At 35.3% G+C, this 21,631-nt stretch overlaps 1 protein-coding gene across 1 annotated transcript in view; it reads left to right on the top strand.

Moving 5' to 3' along the window:
• Positions 1 to 21,631, top strand: part of LOC148940014 (sorbitol dehydrogenase-like) — a 185,923-nt gene that overhangs the window by 163,543 nt on the left and 749 nt on the right. The gene's annotated exons all lie outside the window — the stretch shown is intronic.

The raw sequence follows: 21,631 nt of genomic DNA, 5'->3' as shown, positions 1-21,631 counted from the left end.
TATGTTTCAAAACTAAATGTTGCCTTAAGATTAAATCAATACGCACTGCGTTAATGCTAATTCCCAATAAGGCATCTCAGCAGTATCCCAAGTATCCCAAGTATCCCGACTGAGGGCATTATGTTGAAACTTTCGGGGCTACTTCTGCTCTTAAGATTTAGCCAAATCAAAATGCGTAAGTGTATCTAAGCTATCAAAGAAAGTAAACAGATTTTTGGCAAATGGTATCAAGTTTTCCATTCCAGGTCAACTAGAAGAGGTATGAAACTAAATTGAACGCCGCTACTATTTGTGTCAGGATTTTTAAAAGGGTATATGTTGTTAAAAATTGCTGAGAATTTTTCTCCAGCATACAAATAGCAGGCAAAACTAAGAAGTCGTAAAAAAACGAAAATATTTAAACTATTATCTTCGTTTTACCTGAAAAGACTATGTCAATATAAAACGAACAGAAATTAATTAAAAAAACATTCCACAAAACAAGTTTTTCAAATAAAGGTAAAGAACTCCATTAAACCCAAAATGAGCAAAAATAAAATCAAACAATCTACCAAGCGTGAAACTACCACAAGTCAGCATCGATAAATAAATGAACCCAAAACAAACAGAAATTACAATAAATAACCGAGTCCAACTCAAAACCAGCAGAAATTAACATGAGTTGGGCTCAAAACCCCTATGCCTTCCCAAGGCCAGAACATTTTATTTTTGCTCATTTTTGGTTTAATGGAGTTCTTTACTTTTCTTTGAAGAACTTGTTTTGTGGAAAGTTTTCACTCGAGGTAGAAATGTTTTTATGCAAGGCCGTTTAAATGTATTATAAAAAGAATAACTTCGACTTTAATAGGCAGAGAGTAATCGAATGAATATGTTCCTAGGACAGGTATATGGACCCGTCTCATCTCCCTCTTTTCAAGAAAGAAAAGAGTAGAATTTGTGAGAAATAAACAAGGCACAAAAATAAATGCTTTACAGTTTTAGAAAAATCAAATGATTTAATACACAGCTTCCGAGAACAAGTTTCATTTCACCTTACCTTTTTGTTGTTAGAGGCAGAGGGAAACGGTGAAATAAAAATAAAGCAATTTTAAATAAAATATTGACTGCGACAAAACGCGGCAGAATCAATTGGCTGAAAAAGAAGAAGCATTCTAAACACATTATCAAATCCGGAACACGTGAGCTGAGGCTGCATTCAGTTTTTACAGTTAGTTCATAAATTAGGTCAGGTCTCTGGGCCCTTCGTTTACAGGATCTAGAATTAAGAACCATTTCCAAAGTTTCTACCAATTTCGCTATTTTAAGTGTGAAAGTACAGAGCAGCATAACATTTGAGAGACATTTACTTATCTGGGCTATGATGTCATTTTCTCTCACATTTTTATCATATATACTTTGAATATGCAAATACAATACCTTGTGACAGTACAGTGGATACAGCCATGTTTAGGAAATTTCGAGACTTAGGTTCGATCCCGGCTGTTGCAAGGAAATATTGTTGTTCCATGATAATTAATTTTTTAGTTTCAGCAATTTCATCTTTGTATACATTTCTAAAAGTAAAGTTTTTAGCACTTTGGTCAAATATTTCATTACTCTGAATATAGGATTTCAAAAATGCCTGTTAGTTCATAAATTAGGTCGGGTCTCTGGGCCCTTCGTTTACAGCATCTAGAATTAAGAACCATTTCCAAAGTTTCTTCGAATTTCAGATTAAAGACTTCAAATTAATTTTTTTGGTGTTTCGAGCCCTTTGGAAAAAATCTCTGATCTCCCCTCCTGACACCCCCCTTGAACACAATTTCCGTATCCTCCCAAATAAACACTGAATATTCGTGAATAGAAAATGGTTCATCCCCTTAAGATTTATTAATTGTTGTATACAAACCTTGCATAATTACACCCTTGAAATAGCGGCCTTGTTCACAGCAGATGTTTGCCCACCATTTCTCCAAACACACCCAATGAACATTTTGAGATAGCCATCTTTTTCAACATAGTTGAAAGTTCAGGAAATTAGGTCTTTGAGGATGACAGCTCCCCCACAGACCTCAGGGTAAGGATTGTAAGTTATGCCCTGGGGGCTTGTGAGGTTTTTTATAGAAAGCGTTGTCGTAGAAACTTAAAAAGGGCTTATTTGATTGGAAATTGAAAGGGCCAGAGCCCGTTTTAATTGTCAAACGTTGTTGAAGGGCAACCCCCCCCACCCACGTCCATCATTTCCCCAAACACTTCCAATTAACATTTTGATGTAGCCATTTTGTTGAACATAGCTGAAGGTTCTGGAAATTATGTCTTGGAGTATGACAACACCCCCCAACAGCCCTCATGGCTAAGGTTGTAAGCTATGCCCTGGGGGCATATAAGGTTTGTATAGAAACTGTTGTTGTAAAAACTTCAAAAGGATTCATTCGATTGGAAATTGAAAGGGCTATTGCCCCTTTTAATAGTCAAAAGTAACCGGAGAGAGAATCCCCCCCCACCCACTCGCATCATTTCCCCAGACATTTCTGATCAACATTTTGATATGGCCATTTTGTCCAATGTAGTTGAAAGGTTTGGAGATTATGTCTTTAAGGATGACAACCCTCCCCGCATAGCCCTAAGGATAAAGGTCGTAAGTTATGCCCTTAGGGCATAACTTACGACCAAAGGGCTCATTCGATTGGAGATTGAGAGGGCTAGTGCCTTTCTTTTTAGTCAAAAGTGATCAGAGGGCAAAAGCCCCACCCCCCACGCCCATCATTTCCCAAAACACTTATAAAAAAAAAATTTATAACCATTTTGTTCAAAGTATTTTAAAGGTCTAAAAATAATGTCTTTGAGTATAAAAAATCCCCCAGCCCTCAGGGCAAGGGTTGTAAGTTATGCCCTTGGGGCATATAATATTTTTATAGAAAGCATGGTCGTTTAAATTTCTGAGGGGAGTAGTAACGTCTCAATTACTATCAGCCATACAAGGAAACCTACAAGCCTGAGGCCTGGATATGTGTGCAGTCTAACCGGTTCATTGACTTAAGCGATCAAACATGTTATATTTGAAACCAGGGACGATATTGTGTTATGCAACCAGACTGGTTTCGTTTTACGGGTTCATTAATAGAACAACTAATGTTTTTGAAAAAGGTAATTACTTCTAGGTTCAATAGCCGAATTAAACTTCCGTTTGTTAAGAATGCGTCACGAATAATTAAAGAATGAGGAATGGGATGCTATAGTTAGAATTGCTTGAAGTTGAAAATTGTACCATTTGCGTAAAAATAACTCTATTTGCGAAAAGGTATTAAAGGTATTCCGTTGGTTAAGAAAGCCTCACGGGTAATTAAAGAATGAGGAATGGTATGCTATAGTTAGAAAAATTTGGAATAGCATAAATCGACGGAAACAATTAACGATGAGAAGATAACCTTGTGAGTTGACCTAGGTTAACTTCTCCGATATTTTCTGTATAATACACAAGCACCATTTCAACAGTGTTGTAATAATAAAATGAATTCGAATAGTGTAGTATACTGGACAGTTGATACTACTAGCGATGTAGGTGCCAAGAAAAGAAAGTTAATAAGAAAATTCAAACAAGTCTTAGAAATCTTGGAAATCAAGTAGTGAGGTGATTATGAGTATGAGCCATCAAGGACCGTAAGCACCATTGACCCTAACCACCAAGGACCTCAACCTCAGAAGCCTTACTATACCCCCAACCTCCAAGGGGCCCCCTCCCCCCATTTTTTTCACTTTTTTTGAAGTTTTTTTTTATTTCTTTTCAACCCTTTTTTTACATCTCTTAGAATGATATGAAATATACTTAAAACATAAAAAAATCACATTTAATATTCTCCAAATTCAAAATGAGAATGATATAGAAATGTTAGTCGCGACTTTTACTACTAGAAAAATAATGTTTATAGTAGCAATTTCTTTTTTGAATTGAATTTTTTTTGGACTTCGAAATTATTCAACTTTTTTTTACGTATCTTAAAATGACATGAAATATACTTACGGCTATACCAATCGTACTCTATGCTTGCTCAGAGACACGATGTGGCTTTCACACTGGTACGCTATGGCCGGTTATCGACACTACCTAGTTTATTGCATGTATTAAATCAGTATTTTTTACGCAGTGGAACGATAAACACATATTTCATATCTTTGAAGAAGTGAAGATGAAGCATTTTAAGAAAGTGTGTTCACATGATAGTTTTATTGTAGCATTGAATGCTGACAAGGAGAAGTATTTGAACTATGAAACAAGTATAAGTGGTAGCACTATCGGTAACGCATGCATGCATTGTCATGACAGTGAGGAATTAAATTTATTTGGAGTACCAAAAAAATTCAACTTATTATGGTGGATATGCGATATTGAGATCTCCGGAGATGAGTACACTCAAAGAGAATGCCAACATAAAAATAATAGTTGATGAAGAGGGGCTTCTTCTTGCTAGTGCTTGTGGTAACATGTTACCCAGTGTTAAACCCTACCGTTAGCCTTCGGGTATTAGTATTCAACGGAAGGTCAAAAGAAGACAGGCATACTCTTCTACTAATATCATAAACCATATCTTGTCAACGGGGCGGAACTCTTACCTGTGTGAAAATAATGTGATAATAGACAGCGAAATTGCCGAAAAAATAAAAAGGGCATTGCTAGAAAATATCACTAAGGAATATGAAGATGAATCGATGAAAAATGAAGTGCTAGCAAACTTTACTAGCATTGATCGAAGAGTCAATGAACAAAATAATAGCAAAGATAAAATGTACATTGAACATGTGGATAACCCTCCAGTAAAATGTGTTCACATGATAGTGTTATTGTAGCATTGAATGCTGACAAGGGGAACTATTTGAACTATGAAACAAGTACATGTGGTAGCACTATCGGAAACGTATGCGTGCGTTGTCAGGACGGTGAGAGTTTAGATTTCTTGGGACTACCCAAGAATTTCAATTATTCACATTCTGGATATGCGAAAGTATCATTTCCAGAGATGATTGCACTCAAAGAGAATGCCAAAATAAAAATAATCGTCGATGATAGAGGACAACTCCTTGCTAGTGTTGCTGGTAACACATTACCTACTGATACATCCATTCGTCAGCATTCGGGTATTAGTATTCGACGAAAGGTCAAAAGAAGAAGAAAGGCCTACTCTTCTGCTAATATCATAAGCCCTATCTTGTTTAAGTGTCAGAACTGCTACCTATTTAAAAACACTGTGATAATAGACAGTGAAATTGCCAGAAAAATAAAAAGGGCACTGGCAGAAAATATCACTAAGGAATATAAAGATGAATCGATGAAAAACAAAGTGCCAGCAAACGTTACTAATATCATTGATCAAACATTCAATGAACGAAATAATACCAAAGACGAAACGCATATTGAGACTGTCAATGACACACCAGTAAAAATTGTGTATGAATCAAAATTACGAGCTAAGAGAAGACAATAGCTACAATATCAAGAATAGAACATGGTGAACTATTTTATGAAACAGATTCAAAATGTCCAAAGTTGTTCATTGATACTAATAATGTATTATAATATGTTTTTTGTATTAATATTCTACATGGCACTATTTCATTAAAAATATATTATGCATTACATTGTTATGTGTTCATTATTTTTAAAGTATGCAAGCATATCAAACGTTTAGAATGTCTATTAAAACATAGCCTATGTAAGAAAAGAAATTTGTATACATCATATGACGGATAGATAGATTGACATGGAGAAAATCTAAGTATCAGAATGAATTAATTCTTTATCAGCACCTTTTTCTGATAGGTCAGGATAAAATTGATAAAATCAAAGTATCAGAGCGAATAGATTCTTTATCAACATCCTTTGCCGGATATGTCGGTTAACATTATCAAAACCTCAGTGCCAGAATGATTAAATTATGTATGAACATCTACTGTCAGATACATGGGATAACATTGACAAAATCTAAGTATGAGAGTGAATAAATTTTTTTTATCAGCATCTTTATCGGATACAGCGGATAAAATTGAGAAAATCTAAGCATCAGATTGAATAAATTCCTTATCAGTGTCTTCTGACAGATACGCTTGATAACACTGACAAAATCTATGTAACATAGTGAACAAATTTTTATCAACTTTCTTTGTCGGATACATCAGATAACATTCACAAAATCTAAGTATCGGAGTGAATAAATTCTTTATCATCATCCTTTATCAGATATGCATGATAAAATTGATTAAATCTAAGTATCAAAGTTAATAAATTCTTTATCATTGTCTTTTGACAGATAAGTTTGATAGCACTGACAAAATTTAAGTATCAAAGTGAACAAACTATTCATCAACATTGTTTATCGATATCATTTGTCGGATATTTCAGATAAAATTGACAAAATCTAAGTATCAGAGTGATTAAATTCTATATCAACATCCCTTTCTCGGATAAATGGGATAAAACTGACAAAATTTAAGTGTCGGAGTGAATAATTTTTTTTATCAACATCTTTTGTCAGATAAAACGAATATAATTGACAAAATCTAAATATCCGAATGAATAAACGCTTTATCAGCATCCTTTGTCGAATATGTTGGATAAAATTGACAAAATCTAAGTGTCCAGAGTGAATAAATTCTTTATCAGCATCCTTTGTCGGTTATGTTGGAGAAAAGTGACAAAATCTATGTGTTGGAGTGAATAAATTTTTTTTAACAACATCCTCTGTCAGATACATCGGATAAAATTGACAAAATCTAAGTATCAGATTGAATAAATGTTTTATCAACATCATTTGTCGGATATGTCGGATAAAATTGACAAAATCTAAGTACCAGAGTGAATAAATTCATTATCAACATCCTTTGTCGGATATGTCGAATAAAGCTGATAAAATCTAAGTGTCAGAGTGAATAAATTTTTTTATCAACATCTTTTTGTCATATACATCAAACATAATTGACAAAATCTAAGTATAAGAGTGAATTAATGCTTTATCAGCATCATTTGTCGGAAATGCTGGATAAAATTGAAAAAATCTAAGTGTTAGAGTGAATAAATTTTTTTATCAACATCCTCTGTCAGATACAGCAGATAAAATTGACAAAATCTAAGTATCAGAGTGAATAAATGCTTTATCAACATCACTTTTCTGATATGTCGGATAAAATGGACAAACTAAGTATCAGGGTGAATAAATTCATTACCAACATCCTTTGTCGGATATGTCAGATAAAATTGACAAAATCTAAGCATCAGAGTGATTAAATTCTATATCAACATCCCTTTCTTGAATAAATTGGATAACATTGACAAAATATAAGCGTCAGTGAATCAATTCTATATCAACATTTCTTTCTCGGATACATGGGGTAAAATTGACAAAATCTAAGTGTCAGAGTGAATAAATGCTTTATCAACATCCTTTCTCAGATATAGGATATCGAATATAATTGACAAAATCTAAGTATCAGCGTGAATAAATGCTTTATCAGCATCCTTTATCGAATATATCGGATAAAATTGACAAAATCTAAGTACCAGAGTGATTAAATGCATTATCAACATCATTTGTCGGATATATCGGATAAAATTGACATGTCGGATAAAATTGAAAAAATCTAGATATGCAAAAAGTTGGGTTAATTTAGGTTCACTTAGAGTGGCGCACCGCTCTACGTGAACCTAAATTAACCCAACTTTTTGCATGTCTTCCCACTATGACTTTGTGTCTGACCGGGTGTGCTGCCATCTATAACAGGTCTAACCTAAATTCAACGTAAGGAGGCATTAAGTCAAAATGAATAGAACTTGGATTTTATGACTGTTATCTGATGTATCAGATAAAATTGTTGAAAACGAATTTATTCACTCTGATACTTAGATTTTGTCAATTTTATCCGATGTATAATGAATTTAATCACTCTGATACTTAGATTTTGTCAATTTTATCAAAGATATCCGACAAATGATGTTGACAAAGCATTTATTCAATCTGATACTTAGATTTTGTAAATTTTATCCGATGTATCTTACAGAGGATGTTGATAAAAAAAATTATTCACTCGAACACTTAAATTTTGTCAATTTTATCCGAAATATCCGACAAAGGATGCTGATAAACCATTTATTCACTCTGATACTTATATTTTATCAATTATATTTGATGTATCTGACAAAAGATGTTGATAAAAAAAAACTTATTCGCTCTGACACTTAGATTTTTCCAATTTTATCCCATGTATTCGAGAAAGGGATGTTGATATAGAATTTAATCACTCTGATACTTAGATTTTGTCAATTTTATTCGTTATATCTGACAAAGGATGTTGATAATGAATTTATTCACTCTGATACTTAGATTTTTTCAATTTTATCTGACATATCCCACAAATGATGTGGATAAAGCATTTATTCAATTTGATACTTAGATTATGTCAATTTTATCCGATATATCTGACAGAGGATGTTGATAAAATAAAAAAAAATTATTCACTCCAAACACTTAGATTTTGTCATTTTATCCGACATAACCGACAAAGGATGCTGGTAAAGCATTTATTCACTCTGACACTTAGATCTTGTCAATTTTATCAAACATATCCGACAAAGGATGCTGATAAAGCATTTATTTACTCTGATATTTAGATTTTTTCAATTATATTCATTGTATCTGATAAAAGATGTTGATAAAAAGAATTATTCACTCTGACACTTAGATTTGTCAACTTTACCCCATGTATCCGAGAAAAGGATGTTGATATAGAATTTAATCACTCTGATACTTAGATTTTGTCAATTTTATCCGACATATCCGACAAAGTATGATGATAATGAATTTATTTACTTTGAAACTTATATTTTGTCAACTTTATCCGAGATATCCGACAAATGATGTTGATAAAGCATTTATTCAATCCGATACTTAGATTTTGTCAATTTTTTCGTATGTATCTCACAGAGGATGTTTATAAAAAAAATTCATTCTCTCTAACACTTAGATTTTGTCAATTTTATCCGACATATCCGACAAAAGATGCTGATAAAGCATTTATTCACTCTGATACTTAGATTTTGTCAATTATATTTGAGGTTTCTGACAAAAGATGTTGATAAAAAAATTTATTCACTCTGACACTTAGATTTTGTCAATTTTATCCAACATATGCGACAAAGGATACTGATAAAGCATTTATTCACTCTGATATTTAGATTTTGTCAAATATATTCGATGTATCGATGTATCTGGAAAAAGAAAATAATACTTTAAAACTTTCTGTTTTTTTAAGACTTTATAGTTTGGCCTGCTATTTATATTCTGGAGAAAAATTTTCAGCAATTTTTAACAACACACACCCTTTTAAAAATCTGGACATAAATAGTAGTGTTTAATTTAGTTTCATACCTCCTCTAGTTGACCTGAAATGGACAACTTTTGATACCATTCGTAAGATACCTCTTTACTTTCTTTGATAGCTTGGATTCACTTACACTATTTTGATTTTATTTTACGCTAATTAACCTTCAGTCTCTTTTGACTCTTTAAAAGTGAAATAGAACTTTCTATTTTCAATCAAATTAGCCCTCTCTGAAGTTTATGTGAGTATCCCTTCTACAAGAACCATACATATCCCCAGATTATAACTTACAACTCCTGTCCCTGGGCCCTGGGGGTTTAATTTGACCCTGGCGTTTTAATATCTGATGATTGAACTATTTTTTAACAAAATGGTCACTATGAATTTTTATGGGTTGGTTCTGGCCATCCAATACACCCAGCGGGCGTAAGGCGGGAGAGGCCACATGCCTTCTGATCTTTTTTCAATCTCAGAAAATAAACCACAGATTATAACTTCTATCCAAATAAGCACACTCTGAAGTTTATATGAGCATTCCTTTCACGAGAACCATATACTGCCCCAGGGAATAACTTGAAATGTCAGCCCCCCGGGCCCTGGGGGGTTGTTTTGATACTAAAGTCTTCGTTTTATGAGCTTTGAACTATTTTGAAAAAATGGCTCTCTTAAAGCTTTAATTGGATGGGTTTGAGGAAAATAAGGCATGGATAGGGGGGCGAGTTGCTCTCCGATCTCTTTTGACTCTTAAAAAGTGAACGAGAACTTTCAATTTCAAATCATATGAGCCCTCTCCGAAGTTTATACGAGCATACCTTCCATAAGAACCATATATGCCCCCAGAGCAATACTTACAACGCCTGCCCCTGGCCCTGGAGGGGGGGGGGGTATCGACACAGGAGTTTTTTATTATCTGACCTTTTAACTATTTTTAAGGAAATGGCCATACGTAAAGGAGTTTTTGTTATATGATCCCTGAACTATTTTTAACAAAATGGCTACCTCAAGTTTTTTATCAGATATATTTGGGGAAAAGGGCTCGGGGGGAGCATTTGCCCTCCGATCACTTTTGACTCTTAAAAGGGCACTAGAACTCTCGATTTCCAATCAAATGAGCCCCCTTTGAAGTTTATACGATGACCCTTTCTATACGAAGTGCCTCTGGGAAAAAAATAATGGAGTGTGGGGGGAGGTTAGCTGCCCACTAATCACTTTTTACTCATAAAAAGTTAATTACAAATTTCAATTTTATACTCAACGTGCTCTTTTTGAACTCTATACGAGCATCCCTTCCATAATAGCAACATTTACCACAAGGGTAATAATTAAAAAGATTACCCCCGGGTCCTAGGGGGCTGTGTCTACACCGGAGTTTTTTGTTATCAGAACTTCTAACTATTTTTAACAAAATATCTATCTCAAAATTTTTATCTGGTGCATTTAGGGCGTGGAGGAGGGGGGACCTATTTGCCCTCCGATCTCTTTTGACTCTTAAAAAGTGAACAAGAACTTTCAATTTCCAATCAAATGAGCCCTCTCCGAAGTTTATAGGAGCATCCCTTCCATGAGAACTATATACGCCTATAGAGTATTAGTCATAAAGCCTGTCTGCGGGCCCTGGGGGTTTGCGTCGACACAGGAATTTTTCTTATCTGACCTTTGAACTATTTTTAATGAAATGGCTATTATAAAATTTTTATCGGATGGGCTTGGGGGAAAAAGTGTGTGTGTGGGGGGGCTAGTTGCCCTCGGATATCTTTTGACTCTTAAAAATTGAACTAGAACTTTTAATTTCCAATCAAATGAGCCCTCTCTGAAGTTTATACGAGCATCCCTTTCATAAGAACAATATGGGGCCCTGTGGGGAGTTTTTGTACCTAATTTTTTAACAATTTCCAAAGAACGGGCTATCTCAAAATTTGTTGCAGATGGGTTTGGGTAAAAATGGGCTTGGGGGGGGGGGGGGCTAGTTGCCCTTAACTCTCTTGACTCTTAAAAAGTGAAATAGAACTTTCCATTTCCAACCGAATGAGCCCTCTATGAAGTTCATACAAGCATCCCTTATCATAAGAACCATACATGCCCTTAGGGCATAACTTACAACGCCTTCCCCTGGACCCTAAGGGGTTATATTGACACTGGATTTTTTATTATCTGACCTTTGAACTATTTTTAGCAACATTTCTATCTCAAAATTTTCATCAGATGGATTTGGAAAATGAAGGCGTGGGGGGGGGGGGGCTAGCTGCCCTCGGATCTCTTTAACTATTAAAAAGTAAGCTCGAACTTTCAATATCCAATCAAATGAGCCCTTTCTGAAGGTTATACGAGCAGCCCTTTCATAAGAACCATATATGCCCCAGGGTATAACTTACAACGCCTGCCCCCGGGCCCTGGGGGGGGGGGTTGTGACGACACCTGAGTTTGGTTATCTGACTTCTGAGCAATTTTTAACTTAATGGCCATCTCAAAATTTTTATTGGATGCATTTAGGGAAAGAGGCGTGGGGGGGGGGGGAAGTTGCCCTCCAATCTCTTTTGACTCTAAAAAACTGAACTCGAACTTTCAATTTTCAATCAAATGAGCCATCTCTGAATTTTATACGAGCATCCCTTCAATAAGAACCATATATTCCCCCAGGACATAACTTACAACACCTGCTCTCGGGCCCTGGGGGGCTATGTCGACCTCGGAGTTTTCGTTATATGGTCTTTGAACTATTTAAAAAAAAGCTATCTCAAAGTTCTTATCGGATGGGTTTGATGAAAAATGGGCATGGAGGGGGAGGGGGGCTAGGTGCCCTCCAATCTCTTTTGACTCTTAAAAAGTGAACTAGATCTTTCAATTTCCAATCAAATGAGCCCTCTTCGAAATTAATACGAGCGTCCCTTCCATAAGACCCATATATGTCCCCGGGGCATAACTTACAACGCCTACCCCCGGGCCCTGGGGGGTTGTATCGAAAACGGATTTTTTGTTATATGATCTTTGACAAAATAGCTATCTTATAATTTTAATTGGACGCATTTGGGAAAAAAGAGTTTGGGGGGGGGGGCGGAGCGGGTTACCCTCCAATATCTTTTGACGCTTAAAAAGTGAACTAGAACTTGCAATTTTCAATCAAATGAGCCGTCTCTGAAGTTTATACGAGCATTCCTTCCATAAAAACTATATGCCCCCAGGGAATAACTTATAACCCTTGCCCCTGAAGACTATGGGGGGAGTGTCCTGCTCAAACATATAATTTCCAGATATTTTAACTACGTTGATCAGAATGGGTATTTCAAAATTTTGATTGGATGTGTTTGGGGAAATGGTGGGCGTGGAAGGGGTGTTAGTTGCCTTCCAATCACTTTCTACTATTAAAAAGGGAACTAGCCATTTAAATTCCCAATCGAATGAGCCCTTTCTGATGTTTCTACGACAACACTTTCTATACACAACCATCTTAAAATGAGAATCCCTGACCCAAACCTCCCTTTAATATTTCCTTTGTAGTTGATTTTGACCCGGAGCCAAAAACGGTTACTGACCCTTGGTGTTCTATGGTATTTATTTTCACATTTTTATTTCATTCTAATGTTTTTTCGTGTTTCTGAAAAAGAAAAACAAAGATTAACACTGGGGATACGTCTGTGGTATCAACACCGAAGGCAAACTTATTAGGTTTTTCGAACTATATAAACACAATAGATTTCTCAAAATTTCGACTCAATATCATAGGGGTTAGATGAGGGCTGGATAGCAGAAAATGAAAGGTATGTATGTTTGACTTCTGCTTTCCCAAAATACGAAGGGCATTCAGGTGAGCCTTTCGGGGAATGTTGAGGGGAGTGCTGAACTAAATAAAAAAGAAGTTATGTGTATATAAGTTGAGTCAAAAGGGCTTAACTCGGGATTGACTGAGTATATTAATTTGGAACTTTCAGGAAATCATGAGGGAGATGATCAATTGACCAAAAAGTCAATATTTGCACGCTACTACAACTACAACTACCACTGCTTCTACTGCTACCACAACTACTATTACTACTACCACAACTTTCACTAGAACTACTACTTCTGTAGCGAGTACTAATAAGATTGAAGATATTGAAATAAACATCTGTGGAAACGTTGAGGTGAAAGTTGAATTAAATCAAACATACTATGGCATACAGATTGCTGATATGGGCATATCAGCAATATTTTTGGAACGGCTTATCGTATCAAGAGGAAACTTCTGGGGCATCATGAGTGGGATGTTCAACTTACCGAAAGGCAACATGTACCTCCTACTAATGCTATTAACACAGCTACTACTGTTACTACTACTAATTATAATACACTATTATTGCGACTACTGTTCCTACTACTACCACCTCTACTATGATACTATTACAATTAAGGCTACGTTTATAAGGCGAAAGTTTGACAGAATATTGAGGGGGAATTTGAACTAAATCAAAACACACTATGTGCACGCAGATCGTAAAAACGGCGTAAACTGCTGCTAGTAAACTACTCCAACAACTGCTTCAATTGTGACAACTTGTAAGGCTTAGACCATTAAGTTGAAAAGGGCACGTCAGCAATATTTTTGGAACAGCTTACCATGTCAAGGTAAAACTTCCGGGGCATCATGAAAGAGATGTTCAACTGACCAAAAGGCAGGATGTAAATGCTACTACTGTTACTAGTACTACTTATACAACACTATCACTGCAACTACTTCTACTACTACTATCCAAACTACTGTGATACTAGTAGTAGTAATGTATCTATATATTCTAATTGCACATGCAATTACACAAGAACCGTACAAGAAAATCTACGTTCCCCCAATTTTTCAAATTGTGTGTCTTAATATGGTGGGGAAACTGGTCCGACCAAAGAGTAATAATATTTATGACACTTTTTTTTCCTCCAATTATTCAATGTTGGTGTTTCAACCGAAGGAGAAACTGCGCCGACCCAAGAGTATTTATTATCTTGTCACTTTTCGTTCCCCCAATTTTTCAAATTGGGTGTTTACAACAAGGGGGGAAAATGAACCGACCATAAAGTTTTTATCTTCTGGTCACTTTTCGGTCCCCCAATTTTTTAAAGAGGGTGTTTACAACTAGGGCTAAACTGGCCCGACCAAATAGTTTGTATATTCTTTTCACTTTTCGTTCCCCCAAGTTTTCAAAGAGGGTGTTTACAACTAAGGGGGTAACTGGCCCGACCAGAGTTTTTATATTATTTTCACTTTTCGCTCCCCCATTTTTACAATGTGGGTGTTTCAAACTATGAGGAAACTGGCCCAACCAAAGAGTATTTATATTCTTGTAACATTTCATTCCCCCAATTTTTCAAAGCAGGTGCTTACAACTAAGGGGAAAACTGACCTGACCAAAGAGTATTTATATTCTTGTCGCTTTTTGTTCCCCTAATTCTTCAATGTGGGTGTTTCAAACCAAGAGGAAACTACACTGACCAAAGGGTATTTATATTCTTGTCACTTTTTATTGCCCCAATTTTTCAAAGTGGGTGTTTACAACTAAGAGTAAACTGGCCCGACCAAAGAGTATTTATATTCTTGTCACTTTTCGTTCCCCCAATTTTTTATTGCGGGTGTTTAGAACTAAGGGGAAACTGGACCGACCAAAGAGTATTTATATTCTTGTCACTTTTCGTTCCCCCAATTTTTCAAAGCGGGTGTTTACAACTAAGGGGAAACTGGCCCAACCAAAGAGTATTTATATTCGTGTCACTTTTCGTTCCCCCAATAGTTCAATGTGGGTGTTTACAACTAAGAGGAAACTGCCCAGACCAAAGAGTATTTATATTCTTGGCGATTTTTATTCCCCGAATTTTTCAAAGTGTGTGTTTACAGAAAAGGGGTAAACTGGTTTGACAACAGGGGCTTTATATTCTTATCTCGTTTCTTCCCCCCAATTTTTCAAAGAGGGTGTTTAAAACTAAGAGGAAACTGGCCCAACCAAAGAGTATTTATATTCTTGTCAATTTTCATTCCCCAAAGTTTTTAAAGAGGGTGTTTTCAACTAAGGGGAAAACTTTCATGACCAAAGAGTATTTATATTATTATCACCTCTTGTTACACCTATTTTTAAAATTGAGTGTTTTAAACTGATGGGGAAAGTGGCCTGACAAATGAGTATTTATATTAATGTCACTTTTCGTTCCCCCAATTTTTCAAAGCGGGTGTTTACAACTAAGTGGAAACTGGCTCGACCAAAGAGTATTTATATTCTTGTCACTTTTCGTTCCCCCAATTTTTCAAAGCGGGTGTTTACAACTAAGGGGAAACTGGCCCGACCAAAGAGTATTTATATTCTTGTCACTTTTCGTTACCCCAATTTTTCAAAGTGGGTGTTTACAACTAAGAGGAATGGCAGAAGGATGTGTTAGTGAAGTTATAGTGGAGGGCGAGTTGCTAACGAAAAACCCGTGTGGATGAGTTGAAATAAAAATTTTAATGAGAAATGACTGAAAAGTGTTTTGGGGGAGATGGGTTGATTGGCAGAAGGATGTATTAGCGAAGTTATAATGGAGGGCGAGTTGCTAGAGAAAAATCAATGTGGATGAGTTGAAATAAATTTTTTTTAACAATAAATGACTGAAATGTGCTTGCTTGGCAGAGGGATGTATTAGAGAAGTTCTAGTGGACGGCGAGTTGCTAGCGAAAAACCCGTGTGGATGATTAGAATAAAAAAATTTAACAAGAAATGACTGAAAGTGTTTTGGGGGGGATGGGTTGGTTGGCAGAAGGATGTATTAGCGTAGTTATAGTGGGGAGCGAGTTGCTAGCGAAAACCCGTGTGAATGATTTGAAATATTTTTTTTAACAAGAAATGGCTAAAAAGTGTTTTGGGGGAGATGGGTTGATTGGCAGAAGGATGTATTAGCGTTGTTATAGTGGAGGGCGAGTTGCTAGCGAAAAATATAAGCTAATAAGGGTTTTTGACCGTAAACTCTAGTTTTGTGTAAAAAAATTGTGGAAAATACAATTAATTGGTTCTTAGGTGAAACTTAAGTCCAGGTATGGATCGAAAAATAAGATATTTCTGAAGTATCTAATCTGATAGGGGTTTTTGACGGTAAACTCTAGTTTCCTGTAAGAAAATTATTGAAAATACAATTCTCTCGTTCAAATGTGAAACTTAGGTCCATTCTCTGGTTCAAATGTGGAAAAACCCGTGTGGATAAGTTGAAATAAAAAAAATTTAACAAGAAATGACTGAAAAGTGTTTTGGGGGAGATGGGTTGATTGGCAGAAGGATTTATTAGCGAAGTTATAGTGGAGGCCAAGATGCTAGAGAAAAACCCGTGTGGATGAGTTGAAATAAAAAATTTTAACAAGAAATGGCTGAAAAGTGTTTTGGGGGAGATGGGTTGATTGGCAGAAGGATGTATTAGCGAAGTTATAGTGGAGGGCGAGTTGCTAGCGAAAAATCTAAGCTAATAAGGGTTTTTGACCGTAAACTCTAGTTTTTTGTAAGAAAATTATGGAAAATACAATTCGTTGGTTCATAGGTGAAACTTAAGTCCAGGTATGGATCGAAAAATAAAATATTTCTGTAGAATCTGAGCTAATAAGGGTTTTTGACCATAAACTCTAGTTTCCTGTAAGAAAATAATGGGAAATACGAATTTTCTCGTTCAAATGTGAAACTGAGGTCCATACTCTGGTTCAAATGTGAAACTTAAGTCCAGTTTTGGATACACATAATAATTAGGAATGATGTTTCTAATTAAATTTTTTTTTGTAATAAAAAAAAAACTATTTTTTTTAAACTTCTAAATTATTCAACTTTATTTTTTTTTTTTTTTCGTATATTAAAATGCCAAAATATGCTTACGGCTCTAACAATTGTACTCTGTGATTGGTCAGAGACACAATGTGGCTTTCCCACTGGTATTCTATGTCTGGATATCGCCACTACCTAGTCTATTGTATGTACTAAATCAGTATTGTTATCGCAGTGGAACGATAAACACATAAGTCATATCTTTTAAAAAAGTGAAGTTGGAGCATTTTAATAAAGTGTGTTCACATGTCAATGTTATTGTAGCATTGAATGCTGACAAGGAGAAGTATTTAAACTATGAAACAAGTAAAAATGGTAGCACTATTGGAAATGTATGTGTGCATTGTCATGACAGTAAGGAATTTAATTTCTTCGGAGTACCAAAAAACTTCAACTCTTCTTATGGTGGATATGCAAGAGTGAGATATCCAGAGATGATAGCACTAAAAAAAAATGCCAACATAAAAATAATAGTTGATGAAGAGGGACATCTTCTTGCCAGTGCTTGTGGTAACATGCTACCTCTTGTTGCACCCCATCGTCAACTTTCAGGTATTAGCATTCAACGGAAGATCAAAAGAAGACATGCATGCTCCTCTACTAATATCATAAATCATATCTTGTCGACGTGCCGAAACTGTTACCTTTGTAAAAATAATGTTGTAATAGACAGTGAAATTGCCGGAAAAATAAAAAGGGCATTGGCAGAAAATATCACTAAGGAATATAAAAGATTAAAAACAAAGTGCCAGCAAACGTCACTACCATTAATCAAACAATTAATGAACCAAATAATAGCAAAAATTAAGTGCATATTGAACATGTGGATGACCCCCCATTAGAAATGTGTTCACATGCTAGTGTTATTATAGCATTGAATGCTAACATGTAGAAGTATTTGGACTATGAAACAAGTACAATTTGTAGCATTATCGGAAACGTATGCGTGCACCGTCACGACACTGTAGAGTTTGATTTCGACGGTAGATCAAAACAATTCTGGTTTGCTAATGGTGAATATAGGAATGTGGCCTTTTCGGAGTAGTATATGCCGAAAGGAACTGCCTAAATGAAAATAATAGTTGACGGCGCTTGGTATCTCTAAGCCCGTTATGAAAATAATATGCTACCCGTTGATGGAACCTTTCGTCGGCTTTCAGGTATTAGTATTCAAATGAAAGCAAAGAGGAAAAGAAAGGCCTACTCTGCTACTAATATCGTAAACCGTATCTTGTCTACGTGCCGAAACTGTTACCTGTGCAAAAATAATGTGATAATAGACAGTGAAATTGCCAGAAAAATTAAAAGGGCATTGTCAGAAAATATGATTATGGAATATAAAGATGAAACGATGAAAAACAAAGCACCAGCAAACGTTAGTGGCATTGATCAAACAGTCAATGCCATTCCTCTTAGTTGTAAACACCCACTTTGAAAACACCCGCTTTGAAAAATTGGGGGAACGAAGTGACAAGAATATAAATACTCTTTGGTCGGGCCAGTTTCCTCTTAGTTGTAAACATCCGCTTTGAAAAATTAGGGCAATGAAAAGTGACAAGAATATAAATACTCTTCGGTCCGACCAGTTACCACTTATTTGTAAACACCCCCATTGAGTTATTTGGGTAACTAAAAGTGACAAGAATATAAATACACTTTGGTCGGGACAATTTCCCCCTAAGTTTTAAACACAAACTTTGAAAAATTGGGGGAACGAAGTGACAAGAATATAAATACTCTTTGGTCGGGCTAGTTTCCCTCTTTGTTTTAAGCACCCACTTTGAAAATTGGGGGAACGAAAAGTGAAAATAATATAAAAACTCTTTTGTTGGACCAGTTTCCTCTTAGTTGTAAACACCCACTTTGAAAAATTGGGGGAACAAAAAGTGACAAGAATATAAATACTCTTTGGTCGGGCCAGTTTCCCCCTTAGTTGTAAACACCCACTTTGAAAAATTGGGGGAACGTAGATTTTCTTGTACGGTTCTTGTGTAATTGCATGTGCAATTAGAATATATAGATACATTACTACTACTAGCACTGTTAAGGCTAAGTCTATGAGGGTAAAATTTGGGACAATATTGATGGCAAATTCTAACTAAAAAAAGAAACTATGTGCACTTAGATTGCCAAAAGAGCGGGAATTGAGTCAAACTCAAAACGAGCAGCAATTAACATAAGTAGGGCTCACAACCCCTATGCCCTCTCAAGGCCAGAATATAATTTGCACTTTACTAAAAATAGAAAAAATGAATGAATTCAGTTTAATATACATATACTGATATTCATTTATTCCTTAACATCTTAATGCTTTTGTATTTATTAAAGCTATAAAAATGAAAACATTAAAAATTTATTTTCAGTAAGTATAAATTATGTTCTGGCCTTGAGAAGGCATAGGGGTTGTGATCGCTACTTACGTTAATTTCTGATCATTTTTAGTTTGACTCGACTATTTATTGTAGTTTCTGTGCGTTTTGGGTTTCATTTATTTATTGATGCTTATTGTGGTAGTTTTACGCTTGGTATATTATTTGATTCTATTTTTGGTTTGATGGAGTTCTTTACTCTTTGAAAAACTTATTTTGTGTAGTTTTTTAAATTAATTATTCAGCAAGACTATCTTAAAATGAGAATCCCTGACCCAAACCTCCCTTTAATATTTCCTTTGTAGTTGATTTTGACCCGGAGCCAAAAACGGCTACTGACCCCTGGTGTTCTATGGTATTTATTTTCACATTTTTATTTCATTCTAATGTTTTTTCTTGTTTCTGAAAAAGAAAAACAAAGATTAACACTGGGGATATGTTAGTGGTATCAACACCGAAGGCAAACTTATTAGACTTTTCGAACTATGTAAACACAATAGATTTCTCAAAATTTCGACTCAATATCATAGGGGTTAGATGAGGGCTGGATAGCAGAAAATGAACCAATAGAAGGCCGATTGTCCTCCGGTTGCTCTCGACCTTTAAGAAGGGCACTAGAACTTTCAAATTCCATTCACATTAACCCCTCAAGTTTCTATGATATCCCTTTCTGTTTGAAGTGGGTGGAAGTATTTTTCCCTTTTTGGGCTGCATTTTGAGAAGAATCTTTTTGGTGATTTTCCTTTTATATCGGGGAACCTTTAGCCTAAGATTTCATATAAGTTTAAGGCTAATCGAAAAAATTCGGTTCTTTTTGGTACCCCCTTTCAAGATTTCACATAAGTTTACGACCAATCAAAATAATCCTGCTCTTTTTTGAGTCCTCATTTGTCAAGGAACAACCCCTTGAAGTTCTTTACACGTCAGTCTCCTTAGCCCAAGGGCTTACGGCTGTAAGTTTCAAATTGTTTGGGAATCTTTTTTTTTTTAGAAACATGAAAAAAAAAATTAAATTTTTTAAAATAAGTACTATAAGGATATTCTTCACCAAATATTCTGCCTATATTTAGAATATAGGTAGACTACTCCAAACTTTTTGTTCTTCATTATTTCTATTTGTTGTACTTTTATTGTGGATGCTGAATTTTAATAGGAATTTTCAAATTTTAGTTTGAATTTTTCAAAATAAAGGAAATTCAAAATTTAGGAAATTCAAAATTCTAAATTTTTCTAAATTTAGGAAAATTCAAATTTTAATTTTGAGGAGGAATTTTCCGCCGGGAACAAGACGAAGACCTAATCCTGCATTACCGCGTTATCTACTTTTCGAAAATTGGGCTTAAGATTCTGCGAAACTTTTCCCCGACAATGATTCCATTTGTTAGAAGTTCTATAACGATGTTAGCCAACAGTTTTTGCTTAGATGGTATTAACATAATTGTAGAGAAAATGATATTTTTATGTTTACAGCTTAAGATACTTTTATATTAGCAACTAATTTATCAGGTTCTTTTATACAGCTAGGGACTGAAAATGGAGCTCACCAAATGGTTGCTTAACCATTCTAAATCGAACTTGGGTTTTAGCTAATCCAGTTCTGGATATGAGAATAACAAGATGTTTTTTTTTGTAGAAAGAATAAGTACTCAGTTATTTTAGCAAATTTAGCTAAACATCTTTGTAAACGTAGGTGATAAAAGTGAATGCAGTAATAATAATGACATCGGCTTAATTTCGGTAGGAAGCAAATTGCCAAGCATAGTGATACATATGAAGCTTTAGATAAAATTTTTAATGACGATGTTACAAATGGGGAGAGGAGGCGTGGATAAAATTTTCCCGCTTATATTAAAAATTTGGAAACCGACTGACTGACCGTGTCTCAAACAGTAAGTTATACGAAAAATATGGTTCAATCCCGCTTTCTATGGCTATAATGAGAGGATTGAAATGGCTAGAACACGTACTGCGGACGAGATTCCCAAATATCGTCCATGTCAGTCAACCATCTAGGGCCAAAAGAAAAGCAGGTCGTCCTCGAATGGTGTTATATGATGTAACGAAACCTTTAGAGGAAATGAGAACTTCGAGGGAGGTGTCAAGAGGAATTGAATAGATTGGAATGGA

This window comes from Artemia sp. Qi Xiang Cuo, chromosome 20 (genome assembly GCF_049724085.1).
Source record: "Artemia sp. Qi Xiang Cuo chromosome 20, ASM4972408v1, whole genome shotgun sequence".
NCBI classification, from domain to species: domain Eukaryota; kingdom Metazoa; phylum Arthropoda; class Branchiopoda; order Anostraca; family Artemiidae; genus Artemia; species Artemia sp. Qi Xiang Cuo.
This window is presented reverse-complemented; position numbering and strand designations above follow the sequence as displayed.